Source organism: Eretmochelys imbricata, chromosome 5 (assembly GCF_965152235.1).
Source record: "Eretmochelys imbricata isolate rEreImb1 chromosome 5, rEreImb1.hap1, whole genome shotgun sequence".
NCBI lineage: Eukaryota > Metazoa > Chordata > Testudines > Cheloniidae > Eretmochelys > Eretmochelys imbricata.
Genome location: NC_135576.1, coordinates 75,708,537 through 75,728,963, shown reverse-complemented (window position 1 = coordinate 75,728,963; position 20,427 = coordinate 75,708,537). Strand labels below are relative to the sequence as shown.

General features: G+C 40.0%; 1 protein-coding gene across 1 annotated transcript in view; it reads right to left on the bottom strand.

The window, feature by feature from the left end:
• The window catches only part of TNFAIP8 (TNF alpha induced protein 8), a 99,424-nt gene that overhangs the window by 78,090 nt on the left and 907 nt on the right, over positions 1-20,427 (bottom strand). The window lies entirely within an intron of this gene.

Genomic DNA, 20,427 nt, shown 5'->3' with positions numbered 1-20,427 from the left:
CGTTTCTAGTGAAGACAGACTGAGTTTCTAACCCTTTTTTGGAGGTTAGGACCTTTAACCCTGGAGGTTATTTACCCCACTGCCACACCCACATGTACTATAACTCCCAGTTTCTTTTGCTCTGTAGCAGTTTCTGCTGTGCTCATCCCAGCATGTACTCGAGCCAGGAAGACTGTTCTCTCTCCTCCACCCTCTCACTCACCCAGTTCCTTGGAAAACCAATTATTGTGTATTACCCCTGTTATATGCCTGCAATCCAGGAGCACAAGGAGCTGAAATACAAGTCACTCCCAAATTTAAATTTCCTCCATGATGAGGCAACATTGCACTGATCTACCTACAGGAAAAACAAAACATTGGCCCCCCTCTGACAAGACAGCCTATAAACATCAGCATGACAGTTTTTAGGAATGCAGGTAAGGTAACAGAGCATACAGACAAAATCTGCCTTAGGTTTTTATACAGCATGTCACAATTCAGGGAAACTACATTTGTATTTCCCCTCAGTGGTTCAGTAAAGGCACAACTCTCAGGCTTCTGACTCTCTAGCTGTTGCCTTTCTGGGTGGAGACCTGTGTGCCTCTCCCTCCTGATCCAAGTATTTCTAGGCTGAACAGTTGCCTGCCTTGTGTTATTTGCAGCAAGACAGCTTGCTTTCTCTTCAAAGACTAGTAACAGTCTAATCACCCGTTATAAATTACCACACAGTGCTTTATAGTTTATTTTTAAAGGTAAAAGCACTACAGAGAAAATATATTAAAAACCACCATCCAGCACTGCCTCTCCTTCCCCTCAGTCTCCACAAGAGCTGTGGTTGGTGTCAGTCCCTCCAACCCTTCCCTAAGTATTGGGGTCCTCCCTGGACTGGAAGTCTTGTCCCTTTGCTGAATCAGAACAAAAGCCAGGAGTCAATGTAACCTGGTGTTATTTATTCCCAATGTCCTTGCTTTGTCTGCTGGTCTCTAGGGTCTCCATCTTGAACCTTTCAGGACGGTGAATATGTAATTGGCTAGAAAATGGGTCCCTCCCCAGGACAGAGCTTCAAAGGGCTGATAACAGGAAGAATTAGATTAGCACATCCCCTCCTCAGAGAAACTACATGCAATCTCACAATAGCACATAGACAATTATATTTTTATGACAATGAATTCCAAAGATGTTAAACTTAAAAAGGTTTGTCCAAAATATTTTGTTATATCAGTTTCACCACCACGCATCATCATCATCGTATCAGAGTGCTAGACTATTAATAGCAAGTGGACTTCATGGAGTCTCTGGCTTTTCTCCCTTTTCAAGGTTTCTGAAAGAGGTGGAGTTAATTTTTTGTTTGTTTGGCTCCAGTCTGTTGTTGTTGTTTTAAAGTTTGCCTGTTTTTTGGGTGGATGTTTTTGTGTTTTATTTATTTGCCGGTGGCGGCAGGGAGGCTGTCAGTGTTGTGACAGCTTCCTCTTTTTCGAAGAGCTCATAGTTATTATGAGGAAAAAGAATGAGAGAGGAATCAGATGTTAATGCCTAGATGGTTGCCAATACTAGATTAAAACAAATTAGGCATTTAATTAAATTTTAGAAGCAAATTTTCATACACCTTCTCCTACCCTCGAACATAAATAAAACCCACATTTGGTCAGATAAAACAGGCTCATCTTTTCACTTTTCCATACCAACACTGCAACACTATTTTTATTGCTCAAGAAACAAACAAACAATTAGGAAGAATGCAAGATAAATAAAAACAATTCTAATTCAGAGTTTAAGAAATAAACAGATTTTAACCAATTTGTTTTTAAGATAGCATCTTTCATTAAAAGTATCACAAAAGGCTTTCCAGGGAGAAGTAGAATAGTACTAGAAGTAAATAGAAGTAAATTCTGGTCTGGTTTTCTCACTTTTAACATGCATCCTAATGTTCTTTTTAGATACCTCTAGCCTTGGAGCAACTAAAATAATCCCAACAATGTTAATATTTCTTCCAGAAATGCAATTACAGACAACCCTTATTTTTTTATATTCTATACATGCTTTTTTGCAAGGAAACCAAGTTCCACCAATTACATAAATTAACATTTGATGCAGCCCTGCCAAAACTGCACAAAACTGTAATTAGGCAATAAACCTTGGAAACTTAACTGAAAGGTTAAGTATTTCCATGCATTCAATTAAATAGCACTCTTCATCTTCTATGCAGGGAGAAACAGAGTTTGCATAGGTGCTCAGACAAAAAAGTGGACACAATCTACATATACTAACTTGCTGCAGATGAAGTAGTCACTTGAAAAAAGTAAAATATCCTCTTAGCTGTACAGATGCCAGTTTAAACTGGTTTGATCCCATCAGAACCCAGAGACCAAGAAAGCTTGTATCATTTACAAACAAACTTTGAAAAAATGTTTTATGACCCTTTTACTCCTACTTTTTCCTTAGGTTTTGAAATTGAGCTTGTAGACTAGGTGCATCCTCTCTGAATTGAGTTTGTATCCATTCTTACTTTAAAAAATATTTATTAGAAAACATTTTCTCATTCATCTATTTTTGAAAAAAAAAAATGGAGATATCTACCGTTTTCTCTTGCTACCATTTGCTTTTTATCCTGAGATGTTTCAAGTATCTGTCTACTGGATTCATCTATTAGGTAATTGTTAAAAAAGCACATATTTTTTGTACACTTCTGCGTGGTCACAAGTTTAAATTAAAAAAGGATTATTTTTTTTTTAAAACCACACACAAATGCCAGTGACAGATTTATCTTTTTCAGTAGAAATAGTACATCCACCAGACTCTGCTGTACAGAATATTTTTTTGGGGGGAAGAACCTAGTTCATATGTGAACTGAAGGTGGTACTCTGGCCTCTCACATACACTTAATTACTCTGGTGAGGATGCTGGCCATCCTAGAGACACTCAATGAACGGATTCCTAGTCAGACTACTAAGTGTTACGTTTATTTGAGTTGCAGTTTAGAGATATCCTTTTCCTCTACCATACATATCAAATACCATTCACTCCACAGTAGATCTGAAAATTTCACTTTCAAAGGCAAGGGGGCAAATAGTTATTTTGTCAAATTGTATATTGTGCTACCTTAGTGTCCCTGGATTATGAACGTTACCAAGTAGCTTTCTCATATGTGCAAGTTCAGACTTTGAGAAAACAGGTGATAATGGATAAAGAATGGTTTTGCTTTTGTTAATGTTTTTTAGTTCATTTGCTCAGTTTCCCTTAAAATAACTGTGCACAATCTACAGAAACAAAGTCAAGCTATTTCCAGATACACATGTCCTCACTCAGAGGTTCCATTTGGAAATAAGTGCCAGTTTTTAAATAAACTAATGATCTAAAAAGATTTTAGGAAGCTCATTGCTCCAGAAATTTTCTGGAGCAGACTTTCTTATATTCAGATGTTAACAACGAATAACAGCCTACAATTCACAAAAATGAAGCCATTACCTAAGGAAGTTACAGTCACAAAATTGTGAATTTAAACATGTGCAGGATTGGGATCAACATAAAAGAGCACACTGAAAAAAAGTGACTACTGATTTAAAATAATTACATGTGCCTAAGTGTTTTCAAAATCAGGAATTAAATATGTAATGTATAGCTTGGTTAATTGGTAAATTTAGGCTAATTATTAGGAATGGCTTCCCTTCAGTGAGAGCTATATAATTACTCAACATTAATCCAAGCAAATCGGTGACGATGCATCTCTGGACACACAAAAGACTACAAGAACAATCCTGCACTGTCAGAGAATCTGACTGGATGACCTAGCAGGACTTTTCCATCTTTAACTTCTGATTCTGCGATTCATATTAATCTGATACTTTGATATATGACTTTTCAGTGCAATTCTTTAATCTTATTTTCATGTGAAAAATATTATGAAGTTTGGGGTAAAAAGATGAAATGTTTGCTTGAATGTCCTACAGAAAAGAGAAGAGGAACTCCTATAGCCTATTTTGGGATAGTATGATAATATGTTTCCCCAGAGCGTCCAAAATGATTTTTTGAACAAGGGGTTGGTGTGATGTGCGTCTAGCAGCTTCTACTGAAACATTACTATGAAAGCAAGCAAAAGAAAAGCCCTCAACTACCTGAAATCTTAAGAGAAACAAATTGATGGTGGGAAGTACAGAAGGGAAAGAAAGTCAGACTGCATGTGACTCAGCTGCATGGCATGGCAGTTAAGTTGGTTTCAGAGTCTATGAATGAAAAAAAGATTGAACTGGTATAGAAATGTGACTTTGTAGCAATTTCTTAACATTTCAAAATACTGGCTTCAAGCTTTCTAAGGCTTGTCTACACAAACAGCCCTGCCGTAGTGCTTACTGAAGATGCTACCTATGCTGACAGAAGAGCTTCTCCTGTCGATATAGCGTTACCTACTCTATACCATAAGCTAGGCTGGTATAATTACTCAGAGGTGTGACTTTTCCGCACTCCAAGTGACACAGTTATACCAACATAAGTCTGTAGTGTAGAACAGGACTAATGCAGTTAACAACACAACTCACCAGAAATACCTACTGTATACTTGGTATGTACTTCAGATACACTAATATTTTTGTGAAGCAGAACAAGATATGGGTTATATTTCCTGAGATGTATAATTAATATATACTTGCAATTACTCTAACCTGAACCACCAGATGGTGTCACTCAAGCTTCAGATATATGTAACTAAAACAACATGTATTTGGAAATAGAGTAACCATTAAAGAGATGGTTGAAATACAATGCCTTCAGTTTATGGCTGTTCATAAAGTCTGAACACATACTAATTGTGTAATATATATGTTCAAAAATTCCCACACATCTCCTGTTTTATTATGTAATCAAGAGACAAACTGTTCCCTTTAAATAAAACAAAAAATAGTAATTACTGTGATATGTTCTCAATAAGTTTACAAAGGACATAGAGCAAAGGTGAATGATGCAGGTGGTCCTTTCAACAGGTCACCATTGTATTTTTAAAATGTATTTAGACCCATTGTGAAAGCAAGATAACTTCATTTTACAGTCATTTTAGGGGATTAATTAGTAACTGTAGCAGACACTTCAGCTATTGAAATACCATGTATTAACTCTACTATGGCTGACCAAAATAATTTGATAAGAGGACAGTACTAATCAAAAAATTAATATGGGTCAAATTGACTTGAGAAGTTCTTGTCTCTCTATATATGATGTTTGCCTGCTCACAAGGAAAGTGGATATTTTGCTATACTCCACCACCAAATTTATTTCCTCTTACGGGCAAGGCCCTACCAAATTCACAGTCCATTTTGGTCAATTTCACGGTCCTAGGATTTTAAAAATCATAAATTTAATTATTTCAGCTATTTAAATCTGAAATTTCACGATGTTGTAAGTGCAGAGATCCTGACCCAAAAAGGAGTTGTGGGGTAGTCACAAGGTTATTGCAGAGCGGGTTGCGGTACTGCTACTCTTACTTCTGAGCTGCTGGTGGTGGTGGCGGCGCTGCCTTCAGAGCTGGGCAGCTGGAAAGCAGTGGCTGTTGGCCAGGAGCCCAGCTTTGAAGGCAGAGCCACTGCCAGCAGCAGCGCAGAAGTGAGGATGGCATGTGATGGTACTGCAGAGCTGGGCCTTCAGTCAGCAGTGGCCACTTTCTGGTCACCCAACTCTGAAGGCAGCAGGGCAGAAGTAAGGGTGGCATGGTATGGTATTGCTACCCTTCTGTGCTGCTGCTGGCAGGGCACTGCCTTCAGAACTGGGTGCCTGGCCAACAGCTGCAGCTCTCCGACCACGCAGCTCTGAAAGCAGTGCAGAAGTAAGGGTGGCAATATTGTGACCCCTCTAAAATAACCTTGTGACCCCCCTGCAACTCCCTTTTGGGTCAGGACCCCCAATTGGAGAAATTCTGGTCTCCCCCGTGAAATCTGTATATTATGGGGTAAATGCACACAAAAAATCCAGATTTCACAGGCAGAGACCAGATTTCATAGTCCATGATGCATTTTTCATGGCTATGAATTTGGTAGGGCCCTACTTATGGGACAGAACCCTGACTTACAGTTCTGTGCTCTAACCTGGAAAAGCTCCTAAAAAGATTTTTAATAATGCAACTGGTAAACACTTCCAATGAAAACAAAGCTAAAATGAAGGTGGTACACTGTTGCAAATATATTGTGAGCTTTGGACTTCTATATTACTTTTGGACAAGTAATCAGAAGGAAATAAGTAACTGTTGAATTGCTCATGCAGTGTTTAAATTTCTCTAAAATTTATTTCCTTCTCCTTTATTATCCACCTTAAAATTAACATTCGAAGTCTGTTTTAGTTACAACCCTCATTCACTGGGAACACAGGCTCAGTCTTAATCATGTAGATGTAACCTTATGTGCTTGAGTGAATGAGTCAAGGCTGGAGATTTTGGCACTCCATTTCCCTCATGTATGTAGCCACAGGAAATATTATAGTTATCGACCTTTCCGTTGCACAGTTTTATAGGTCTCATAAGTTGACTCTCTGCCAATGCTAGTCAAATACTCAAAAAAGGCCTTTAAATACATTGTTCTATATTAGCTGATACATGTGAGCTGTGTTTCTGTCTTAAATGAGTAAGCATGGATAACTGTATCTCACTAGTTAAACACAGATTTTAAACAAGTAAATGCTAAGTGGGATCTATTTAAAAAAATCTTATTAACAAGTTGTAGCATAACTGTTAATCTATGAATGTGCTGGTATGCTGCAGAATAATACTTAATAATTGTAGAAACTAATGTCACATGAGACCCTGAAAAAATGAAGCACATGCTGACTGGTTGCTGCTTACATAGCTTCCTGCCTGAACACACACAAATAATGATCTCCAAAACATCTCATCTTCCTTTCCTACTTAACCCCAGAGTTCTCAAATTCCTCAACGTGCCTTCTTGCCCGTTTAGGAAAGCTTAGTTGTCTCCTTCCCACCCACTCATCTACATAAAGACTAATTACTTTCTAAACTAAAATTTATTTAATACAACTGAGTGGATTGACAAGGTGGGCAAGGAGAAGTTTTGAAGTTGAGGTGGCCATGTTTCTTATGGGGACATAGATGGAATACTTGAGGGTGGTAGCCAATCAGAATTCAAGGATTTCCAGACTAAGGTAATTTCTCAATATCCGTAATCCTTATGGAAATCAGACACCTTGGCTAAAGAACAGAAATTTGACTCAAAAGGGTACGGTTATGAGTCAGTAACCATGTATTAACTCTACTATGGCTGACCAAAATAATTTTATTTCAATATAATTAATTATAATTCTCATGCTTGTCTAAAGCATCTCTAGACAGAGGAAAATCTGATATTCCAAAGATGTGGAAAAGGTGAACTAAATTTTCTCCCTTTGTTTTGAAAATGTTATTTTCATGCAAAAAAGAAAATGAGAGCACACAGATATGCCTCACACATACACATATCACAGCTAAATGTTACACTATAAGAAACATGGTTGGTTACTGAAAAAATCTGGAAGTAAATTAAAGACATGCAGCCATTTCTCAATATTCCAAACTGGTACAGATATAAGAACTCTATTCAGTAAAAATTAGTCAAGCCCTTACATGTTGCTTGTAAGCTTGGAGATATTCCCTACACAGCCAGCCAGCGTATTCAGCAGTAGAGTCAGAGCTTGTCACAGGTAACCTCTTTTATATCAACTTTTGTTTCTATGAAACCAGCTGAAGTGATTAGAGATGCATATTCTGAGACCTACAGACATTTCACCAAGGATGTGCGTAGTGAGGCAAAGTATATCCAAGACTGGTATACACCAAATCACCTGACCTCAACTTACTGGACAGAGCCCCTAATAAAGGTATGTTTACATCAAATGGTGATGCTTTTTACAGGAACCATGACATATCTAAATATTCATTTCAGTTGACAATGTGAAAAACTACATATATATAAATAAGCTTGGACAGTTTTCTATAAATCAAGTGGCAGCTACTCATTTTAAGCACTGTAATAAAAGTTAACTCATTTTAGGAACATTTTACAATTGATTATAGCTGACAGGAATAAGGCCCCAATTGTGCATTATGTAGGAGACATTTACAGATAAAACTAGCTACTGACTGATTTGCACAGCACATTTTGAAATCTGAACAGCAACAGTAATTGAGTGAAGTTACAAACCCAACCTAACCCTTTATTGTAGTGTTTACTCTCCAATAATAAGGTTATTTTCTAAACACATTTCTAAGGTAGAATGTCCTGTTTTTGATCCCAAACAGCCAACTACTAAAATATTGTAGTGTAAAAATTCAGTTTTATCTCGAAGTCACTAAAGTTCAACTTGGCCCTACCTTGGACTTGTCTGGACTTAACAGGAACAAAACCTGGCTCCCTGTAAGGCCTGCCTACCTTTGAAGCACTGCAGCTGTGCTGCTGCAGTGTAGTAGACACTACCAATGTTGATGGGTAAGGCTGCGAATCATTCAGGGAGGTCATGGCTTCCATGACTTTCTGTGACCTCTGAATTTTGCAGCAGCAGGTACGGCTGACCCCAGGCCATCCCAGCAGCTGGGGAAGTCCCAGAGCAGGCCGCAATGGTTGCTGCTCTGGCAGCCAGTCCCGGGCACTGCCCTGGATCAGCGGCAGTGTCAGTGGGGCCCTGGGCTGACCGCCCTCTCCAGCAGCGGCGGCAGTGGGGCCCCATGCTGATCCACCCCCGGAGCAGCAGTCCTCAGGAGCACCCCCCTCCCAGCAGGTAAGATTTAGTCAAAGTTATTTTTAGTAAAAGTAATGGACAGATCGTGGGGCTATGACTTTTTGTTGATTGCTCGTCACCCATCCATGACTTTTACTAAAAATACCCATGACTAAAATGTAGCCTTATTGATTGGTGAGGGTCTCCCATCAGATTAGATAATCCACCTCCCCAAAAGGTGTAGGGGGTGGAGGGGTTGGTCAGTCTAACTACTTTGCTCAAAGGGTGTGGATTTTTCACACTCCTGAATGACATAGCTAGTTGACCCAACTTTAAAAACAAAACAAACAAAAACGAGGAATACGGTGGCACCTTAAAGACTAACAGATTTATTTGGGCATGAGCTTTCGTGGGTAAAAAACCCACTTCTTCAGATGCATGGAGTGAAAATTACAGATACAGTCAAATATATATTGGCACATGAAGAGAAGGGAGTTACCTTACAAGTGGAGAACCAATGCTGAAGGCCAATTTAGTCAGGTGGATGTTGTCCACTCCCAATAACTGATGAGGATGTGTCAATACCAAGAGAGGGAAAATTGCTTTTGTAGTGAGCCAGTCATTCCCAGTCCCTATTCAAGCCCAAACTGATGGTGTTAAGTTTGCAAATGAATAGCAGCTCAGCAGTTTCTCTTTGAAGTCTGTTTTTGAAGTTTTTTTTTTTGTTGTTGAAGCATGGCTACTTTTAAATCTGTTATTGAGTGTCCAGGGAGATGGAAGTATTCTCCAACTGGCTTTTGTATGTTACCATTCCTGATGTCTGATTTGTGTCCATTTATCCTTTTATGTTGAGACTGTCCGGTCTGGCTAATGTACATGGCAGAGGGGCACTGCTGGCACATGATGGCATATATCACATTAGTAGATGTGCAGGTGAATGAGCCTCTGATGGTGTGGCTGGGTCCTATGATGGTGTCACTAGAGTAGATATGGGGACAGAGTAGGCAACAAGGTTTGTTACAGGGATTGGTTCCTGGGTTAGTGTGTCTGCAGTGTGGTGTGAAGTTACTGGTGAGTATTTGCTTCAGGCTGGGGGGCTGTCTGTAAGCGAGGATTGGCCTGCCTCCCAAAGCCTGTGAGTGGGGAATCATTTTCCAGGATAGGTTGTAGCTAGTTGATGATGTGCTGGAGAGGTTTTAGCTGGGGGCTGTACGTGATAGCCAGTGGTGCTCTGTTATTTTCCTTGTTGGGCCTGTCGTGCAGTAGGTGACTTCTGGGTACCCGTCTTGCTCTGTCAATCTGTTTCCTCACTTCCCCAGGTGAGTATTGTAGTTTTAAGAATGCTTGATAGAGATCTTGTAAGTGTTTGTCTCTGTCTGAGGGACTGGACATTCTTCACTCCATGCTTTAAATTACAGTGAGACTTAAACACATTTAAAATTAAGCACGTTTAAACACCATTCCTGAAAATGGGTCTTTTCCTATGCATTCGCACCTTTTACTCTAACATACTCTGCCCCTTTCTGTAGGAAGCATTCATAGCGGTGGCTTGGTGAGGATAATCTGGCCCACAATTAAGTCTTTTTCCTGTTCAGCAAGTGAAGAAAAAGCCCACGCAAGGTATGTTTGTCCTAAAACTATTTCTTATTATGGCTATTGTTTGGAGTACAAATACCACCTAGGAAGTGTCCTATACAAATATTTAAACAATATCACAATGCGAGTCTCCAACTGCAAATATCAGATGAAGATGCTAAATGATATCTAAGTAGGGGGTATTAAAAATTTTTCAACGACAGTTTTAAAAAACCCAATATCTTAACAAAAGCCACTTAAACTTTGCATGCTAAAATTTATCAGCAGTTCAGTTTGCTCTTCCGTTTCCTGAACTTCTAATTCAAGACCACTTCCTTAGAATGAGCACAGCATTTAGTTGTGCTTCTCATGCAGCTGTCACATTTGAGCAAAAACTAAGTGAATTACTGCTGGATTCTTCTCCTTTAAAAGCAAGTTAAAGTGATCACGGAAGCAATAGGAGTGGTGTTGAAAGCCATGACCATCATGTCAAACACAGGAGCAGATGTAAAAAACCAGATACTATTTCAGTGTCTAGTCATCCCTTTTCAAGTTTTTCTCTTCAGTTGAAGTAACGGTTTTTTTCGGGGGGAGGCGGTGGATCTTTTATGGTGTTCAGCTATTAGTAAGTCTCAGTTTTTTTTTCTACCATAGCATATAATGAAGCATCAAGATCTCCGTCAGTCTTGACCTTTTTAGTAGAAAATATTTAAAATGAGGCATGGGAGTTTTTTTGACTGATCAGAATGCAGGATTTTCTGGACTAATATTGAACCCAACATTTCACAGAGAACTTGCTATATAAACAGTAATGTTGAACTACAATAAAAACAAAATTAGAGCAACTGTGAATGACAGAGTGAAAGTTCCAATACACTGCAGAAATGTACTGACTACTCTTTCCCTACACTGAAAGGCACCAAGGATTGATATAATCTATTTCCTACTCCTTCAGTGTATTGTGCCAAGCTGCTAGTCAATCTGTATTAAAAAATATAATAGTCATAATTTAGTGCTTGTGAAAGGTGTTGGTTTGACAGCCAGGGGAAATGAAGTAATCTATTACTACACAGACTAAATCAGCACACACAGTATAAGACTTTCCCACAACGACTCAGTCCCTGAACTTCAGGACTGCTAGACCTGTGAGGATGGCTATTAGTACTAAACATACTGATGGTTTTGCACAAGATCTGGACTGAGCCCAGCTCATCTCACATATGCAATCAAACCACCACCAGAGACTGTTAACAACAGTCACTCTCAACCAAGGCTGAATTTGAAAAGTGTTAATAGTCATTAGAGGCTACCACGCCTGTGTACTTTTTGTACAACATCACAAGTGTATTTTTATCTTTTTCTGAATGCTTGTCTAATGAATACCTCACCAAAAGGGAAAAAAAAAATGAAATTTATCACACATCCAAAACAACCTGAACATGACCAGATGTCATCCATGTTCAGTACATTCAGGCATTCATAAGTTATCTGAATTTTGAAGAAGCTTTGTTGACTTTACAATGTAAGTTGAACTCCTTAACTAAATATTCAGAAGATGTCAACCTTTTTTAAAAAAAAACAAACAATTTTAGGTAGAGGCTTGAGATTTTAAACTGGGTATGTAGGACAGTCGTATAGCCAAAGGGTAGAGTTTATACATTAAGGGATAGTCTCTCAGTAAATGAGAATTTAGTGCTCATTAAAGACTACTAGGAGTGATGCATGTGTACTGGAAAGGGAATATACATACCCTCTATGCTTTCTGGGCTGAAATTACCCACTCAAAACCAAATTTTCAATGAATATTTAATGTATTACCAATATCTCATTAGCAACCAGGTAACAAAAATTTTCAACTGAGATTTACTATAGGATCCTTTTACATCTGACACTTTTTTTTAGCACCACAACAATGAGAACAATTTAGTTGCTTAAGTTTATAGACAGAAAAAAAAACAAAAACATCTTCACACTGAACTGTGAAGTGTTATCCTTAGAACACACCGTTCACTTTTTTCATAATTATATATAATATATATACACAATTTAATTTTATATACTCATGAGCTTGCATGCCCCCTTGAACACTAGGGCCTGTTTTACTTAGTTGAAGCAATACTGGTCATGATGCTGTGGTAATCCCCTAAATTTAAGCACCTGGATAGCCACTAAAGAATAGCAGAAGAGACCTTGGTTTAATGCCTCATTCAAGAGATAGCACCTCAGGTGCTAAGTCAGGGGTGGGCAAACTTTCCGGCCCAAGGGCCACATTGGGTTTGCAAAACTGTATGGAGGGCCGGGTAGGCAAGGCTGTGCCTCCCCAAACAGCCTGGCCCCACCCCTATCCAACCCCTCCCACTTTCCACCCCCAGACTGACCCCCTCAGAACCTCCCACCCATCGAAGCCCCCTGCTCCTTGTCCCCTGACTGCTCCCTACCGGAACTCCCCGCCCCATCCAACCCCCCCTGCTCCCTGTCCCTTGACTGCCCTGACACCTATCCACACCCCCGCCCCCTGACAGGCCCCCCAGGACTCCCACACCTATCCAACTGCCCCCTGCTCCCTGTCCTCTGACTTCCCCCCGGGACCTCCCGGCCCCCTTACCATGCCACTCAGAACGGCATGCCTGCAGCCGCGCTGCCCGGCCGGAGCCAGACACACTGCCATGCTGCCCTGCAGGAGCACGCAGCCCCACCGCCCAGAACACTGCCCACGTGGTGGCGGGGAAGGGGAAACAGCGGGGGAGAGGCCGGGGGCTAGCCTCCCCGACAGGGAGCTCAAGGGCCGGGTAGGACAGTCCTGCGGGTCAGATGTGGCCTGCGGGCTGTAGTTTGCCCACCTCTGTGCTAACTGAATCAGACGTTGAGTGTTATCCTTAACCAACAGCAGGGAACTAAAAGTGTTTTTTCTCTCATCACCTTGGAGTTTAAATGTATACTTGCTTCTTTTTTTTTTTTAAGCTTTTAGAAAACGTTACAAATGCATAAGTTGTGTAAGTATTTCTGTGTAGTGCATAAATGCATATTCCAATCTTATAGTAATACAGCTAACATTTCTGAAGTTTGCGAGTGAGATTTGTGCTTAGTAAAGCTAGAGACAAATAAAATACTGACTTCAGCTAAACATAGGGAAGCTACACTCCCTACATAACTGAAGAGGTCTGTGTAAGCTCTTAAGCTTGTCCATCTCACCAACAGAAGTTGGTACAATAAAAGATATTACCTCACCCACCTTGTCTCTCTAATATCCTGGGACCAACACTGCCTAGTTCATTTAAATGACGTGCAGTGACCTGTCTAAACTTCTCCTTGACCAGACAACATTTTTTTCTATGGTTTTGTGATTTGAACAAACTGTAGGCAGCAAACCAGACTGCGGCCAAACTCGTTTTTCACTTGTTTCTAAACTGGAATTTTAACCCTGAGGAAGAAGGCAAGGGAAATAATCCATTGTACCACCATATTTGTAAAATGTCAGAACTTCACTAGTTTACAACAAAGGCAATATGGCTGCTTATCAGCAATGATCTATTTTATATAGATAATATAAAAAATACGTAACAAGTTGAAAACTTTAAAAATGATTAAAGTTGATTTGGCTTTTGAATAATTGATTGTTGCAGCAAAAATTTCTATGCATGAATTTCACATCAAACCACATCTTTTAACTTTGTTTTGGGTTGTCTAATTTGCGATATATGTATCTTATTCTAGGAGTTTCTCCAAGCTTGTTCAGATCTTGTGCGACCCCCTATTTGTCAGAGTAGTAATGTGGTTTCCCCATAAACACACTCCTGTCAAGCAGTTAAATTCTAAAGAAATCAAACTATTGATGGCTCTTTCCAAATCAGCATGTCTTTTTATATACATTGTATACAGATAATTCTAATCTGTGGTTAACACAGGATGCTCATTGCATAACATCCTGCAGAAGGACAGTTATTTGCATCTAGACCCATTGGTTTATATAAACGCACTTAGGCAAGGACTAGCTGGTAAAGTGTACACAAATTCTGCAGAACCATCAAAAACAATACTGAATTTTGAGAACAGTCACTAATTATGAAGGGGCTTGCTTAGATTTCCATAGTTAAGGTTCAGCTCAGATTTAAACTTATGAAAAATACCGAACATCCTCTGAAATTAATGAAGTTGCAATTATCCCAAAACTAGATATTTTCTTCAGGAAATTCAGAGTTAAGGTGACTCAATGAAGGAAAAGAAAAATGAAACAAACTGATATCCTTACAAACCAATGTAATCTAATCAGGCACCACAAACATTATGAAGAAGACACATACACTTACAGTATGGTGTCACTATAGGATAGAGTGAAAGTTGATCAGGTGCTTTAACTGTGCATTGTCCGTACCTTAACATGTTGGCATTTCTTTTAAATTTAATCTTAACTGAATATCCTGAAGAAAACAGGTGGTCTGGGGATAATGGCAACATCCCTATAATGTATTTTGCCTAAATTACTGATCCATAATCTCAATCTAAACTCCAATTTAACATATAAGGTGGGTGCATAACGGGTTGGAAAATCATTCCCAGAGAGTGGTACACAGTCATGCTGGAAGGGCACAACAAGCAGGGTCCTGCAGGGATCAGTTCTGGGTCTGGTTCTGTTCAATATCGTGATTAAGAAAATGGCATAGAGAGTACACTTATAAAGTGTGCGGATGAAACCAAGATGGGAGGGGTTGCAAGTGATCTGGAGGATAGGATTAAAATTCAAAATGATCTGGACAAACTAGAGAAATGGTCTGAAGTAAATAGGATGAAATTCAATAAGGACAAATGTAAAGTACTCCACTTAGGAAGGAACAATCAGCTGCACACATACAAAATGGGAAATGACTGCCCAGGTAGAAGTACCTTGGAAAGGGCTCTGGGGGCCACAGTGGATCACAAGCTAAATATGAATCAACAGTGTAATGCTGCTGCAAAAAAAGCAAACATTCTGGGGTGTACTAATAGCAGTATTGTAAGCAAGACACGAAAAGTAATTCTTCCACTCCATTCTGCACTGATTAGGCCTCAACTGGAGTATTGTGTCGAGTTCTGGGCACCATATTTCAGGAAAGATGTCGACAAATTGGAGAAAGTCCAGCAAAGAGCAACAAAAATGATTAAAGGTCTAGAAACCATGACCTTTGAGGGAAGACTGGAAAGAAACTGGGTTTGTTTAGTCTGGAGAAGAGAAGACTGAGAGGGGACATGATAACAGTTTTCAAATACATAAAAGGTTGTTACAAAGAGGAGGGAGAAAAATTGTTCTTATCCTCTGAGGATAGGACAAGAAGCAATGGGCTTAAATTGCAGCAAGGGCAGTTTAGGCTGGACATTAGGAAAAACTTACTAATTGTCAGAGTGGTTAAGCACTGGAATAAATTGCCTAGGGAGGTTGTGGAATCTCCATCATTGGAAATTTTTAAGAGCAGGTTGGACAAATACCTGTCAGGGATAGTCTAGATAATACTTAGTCCTGCCTTGAGTGCAGGGGATTGGACTAGATGACCTCTCGAGGTCCGTTCCAGTTCTATGATTCTATAATTTTTGTCTGGGAAATTAATATTGGAACTTAAATGACAAAATTAACTTCAATTTCACTAACTAAAGTTCATAAATTTGTTTTTCTTTTTTAAAGCTCTTTTGTTGGTTTCCATTCTAAAATAAATGCAGATTATGGCGTGAACTCTTTTCATTCTTGATTACTCATCAAACCCATGGCACTTAATTTTGTTTATTCTGCATGCAATATATACCAGTTTAAAAACTTTTTTAGGCATCTTGACAATTGGCTTTTTTGAGGGCAAAAAAAGTCAGTCAGTGGAGATTCCAGGTGCTCTACACTTGCAAAAATTACACTAATTGTTTAGGTGTCCAAATATAAATAAAAAGCCAAACTTTAGAAAGATTTTTAATTTTTTTTTGGCCAAGCATGTATCTAGAAATTCCCCTTTAGTTTTAACTAATATATGAAACTCTAAAAAATTAGGAAACAAATGGACCATGGGGGATGGTTTAAGACAGTGTTTTTCAAACCGTGGGTCACAACCCAGTACTGGGTCGCAGCATGTCAGCCACTGGGTTGCCTTGCTCTGGTCAGCACCAGATGTTAGCACCAGATGGTGCTGACCAGATGTTGCTCTGGTCAGCACCAGCACTGGGATGTTAAAAGTCCCATTGGCAGTGCTGCCCAGCTAAGGCAGGCTAGTGCCTACCTTTTCCGACACCGCGCTGTGCCTCGAAAGCGGCTAGCCGCGGGACTGGCTTCTAGGCAGGAGAGTCACGGGGTTCTGTGAGCTGCCCTCACCCCAAGCACTGGCTCTGCACGACTATTGGCCGGAAACTGGCCAATGGGAGCTGGAGAGGGCGATGCCTGCGAGCGAGAGTCACACGAAGCTGCTTACACACCTCTGCGTAGGAGCCGGACCTGTTCCTGGCTGCTTCCGGGGTGCAGCACAGTCCGCAGTGCGAGGACAGGCAGGAAGTCTGCCTCTGCACCCTGACTGTGCTGCTGACCAGGAGCCGCTGGAGGTAAGTCCACGCCCCAACCCCATGCCCCAGCCCTGAGCATCCCCCCAAATGTGGAACCCCTTCCTGCACCCCAAATCCCTCATCCGCGACCCCAGCCCAGAGCCTGCACCCCCTGCCCAGACTCCCTCCTGCACCCCAACCCCCGGCCCAAGAGCCCCCCCCCCACAACCTGGAACCCCTTCCTGCACTCCAAACCCTTCATCCCTGCACCCAGCCCAGACCCCTCCTGCACCCCAACCCCCTGCCCCAGCCTTGAGCTCCCCACCAAACCTGGAGCCCCTGCTGCACCCCAAACCCCTCATCCCGAGCCCCACCCCAGAGCCTGCACCCCCAGCCCAGCACCTTGACCCCCTACCACATTGGCCTGCTAAACCCAGAGTTGTGAGTTCAATCCTTGAGGGGGCCATTTAGGGATCTGGGGTAAAAATTGGGGATTGGTCCTGCTTTGAACAGGGGGTTGGACTAGATGACCCCCTGAGGTCCCTTCTAACCCTGATATTCTACCCCAGCCCAGAGCCCCCCCCACACTCTGAACTCCTCATTCCCAGATCCACCTGGCAGCCCTTACCCCTGCACCCCAACCCTCTGCCCCAGCCCTGAGCCCCTCCCACACTCCAAAACCTTCATCCCCAGCTCCGTTAGGTCATGGGCATCAACAATTTTCTTCAACTGGGTCCCCAGAAAAAAAGTTTGAAAACCACTGGTCTAAAAACCACCTGATATGCTACTCAGTATTTCTGGTATGTATGGTGTATTGTTTTGCTGGTCCAGAATATTTTCACTACAGAGTCTCAGGCATTTTATTGCACTCAGATTGGCACATAACATGTTAGACAAAGTTAACAGTTCTAAGCATCGGTCATCTGAAATAAGAACTATTTCCCACTGTGTAGCAGTACAAATTTAAGAAGAACTTTCCCCTAAAACTGACACATTTACTTACTATGTTCACTATAGCTCAAGTTTAGTCAGCTGATGTCAACTACAAAAGGGGAGTGCGTAGCCTTCTGTCATCTGTGCAAACAGTAGGTGGCTTCTATTTGAAATCTGAGCAATATGTGCTTCTGCTTAGATCTCTATGATAAGTTTTACTAGAACAGAGTTTCACATGAAATTTGACTTTCAGAGTTGAAAAAAAAAAGAAAAGCTCCAGCATGACAATTTATTCATCCTCACACACCTCCGAAATCCCCTCCTCCAAATACAAATTCTCATTCCCCCCCACTTACAGCCAATACCTTTTGCTGGCTTCTTTGGATCTTATCCTCCAACTCTCCTTTAGGTCCTCTTACTTTGACAGAGGAAGGAGGCTCCACAAGAGAGTTGCAACTAAGCATGCATGAACACATTTGACCTGTTAATCTCAAGAATGTTTTTCTCATCTTCAATACAACTTTCAAACATTGTATTAAGCACAAAAAAGTACTCAGTGCATGTAACATGCATTATGTTGTGTTAGCTTGTTTGTTTAAAAGATGAACAGTTAAATTTTGAAATCTGCAATATTTGGTAGTGTTTTTTTTCATAACACATGGCAACAAGATACTCCAGGCAATGCTCTGAGGAACAGACATGTCCCACCTGACTTGAAACCATAGTGACTCAAAACTATATTTTCTCTCTAGCATCATATGATTGAATGAGCCCTTCCTTAATTACTGGAAGAGTTAAATATATCAACATGAAACTTAAACCACAAACAAAGTTCTTCACAAGAATACATAATATAAAAAAGTTAAAACTATGAACAATGATAAATATAAAAAATGTTTTATTTTTTAAAATGTTGGTGGATTTAATGCTTGTGAGAGTAAGGGAAGAGCAGCAGGGGACAGAACCAGGCATAAAACATGTAGGCTTAGTGAAAGTTTTCCAACATGGATTTAATGCACTTCAACCTGACCTGCAACACCCTTGCTACTAGTGCCCTGGGCCTCATAAACAGAGACTGTCAGTTGTGCTCTTTTGGTGATGTCCACAAGGGATTATACTGAGACCACAAAAGTTCTTTTCACATAAAACCTAAACAGGATTTCAATCTAGATCTCTAGAGGCTAAAAAACTAGTCCCCCCTTCAAACAGTTGTAAGCACTCCACTATGCTTTTGACGGTCTTTCAAAGGGAATTTCCTATTTAAAGCTGACAATAGAAAACGATTCTTGAACAGTTAATCCAACCAATGAACACAACAGCCAGCTAATGGACATTTTTCTTTCTATATACCAGATTAGTCAGTTTTTTTCACTGAGCAAACAATTTGTATGCAATTTCTGTAGGCTGTTAAGTATAGTATTTCAGAATGTGCATGCAACATTAGGTAAAGCAAAACTTTTATACAGACTGAAATACCACTTAGGGTTGTTGTAAAAACAAAACAAAAAAACAACAATATTTGTATTCTTGTATATAATTTCCATCATATACACATAGGCTGTTGGAATTTATGTAAACTTTCATAGTGAAAAATCTGATCATGCAAATGTCTTTAACAACTCTCTAGATAAAGGTCTAAGTTTCCAAATAGAAAAAGCTCCTTAGACTGAATTCCAAAGTGCTCTCCTTAACTCATAGTAAGTCAATTATACACTATATATTTTACAAATAGCTATTTCTACCTCATCTCCCAGGTAGTGTTACTTTCAAAGACAGATACAAAATAACTCAAGAAGTTATGGGCTGGATATAGGTTGGTTTTTTTTTGGGGGGCGGGGGGGGCAGAGAGGGGATGTGTTATGGAAGAGGTCAACCTAGTCAGAATGATCCCTTCTGGCCTGAAAAATCTGTGAAAAAAAGCAAGTTACATATGTTAATGGGTGTATTAAGTGTTCTTTTGACCGACAAAAAAGATTTTTTTTTCCTTGGGGGGGGGGAGGGGAGGGGAGAGGTAGGCAATTTAATTAGTTTTCATTGCAAATTTATTTATAACATTTAAAATTTTATCCTGAGACAATTCTGGCATAAAAAAAATCTTCCCAAGCTAAAACCATTAAATTTAAAATAAGCTTTAAACAGTTTTTTATAAACTTCAGTAAACAAGATTTTATAGCTTTAAAACAATTAAAATACCCACAACTTGTGTATGCTGAATAACACAACTGGTAATTGTATTTTGCTCTAGATTTTTCTAATTCCACCAAAGCTGCTACAGGTGAAAATTTTCAGAGCCCAAATAATAGCACTGCTTATTTACTTCATGTTGGAGCCTCAGTGAGGAAATATTTTTATAGTTAAGAAAACAGCCAAGTGTTTCTGGGTATAAACATGTCAGACTAGAAATCAGCTAAAAAAATAATGGCAACAATTTATTTTGAACCATCATTGCTCCCCAGAGATTCATGGATAACTCCAATGTTAGTCCACCTCAGACTGGTCATGAAATTAGCTCTCTTTTCACCACTCTTCTGTGAGTAATTTTAAGTCATTCTACATACATATTCTGCCACCTGTCGCTAGCAATTAGTGGGGCAACTTGTTTGAAAAACTCTTTTCAGTCAAAGCACATTTATGGTCAAACGTGGGAAACATACATGAATGTTTAGTTCTTACACCCTGGGCATAATTTTTATGCCAAGTTGGCTGGTTACTACAATATTTGGTCTTTAAGGGGGTTTCTTCGTCAGACCCTAACTACTCCCTTCACATGAT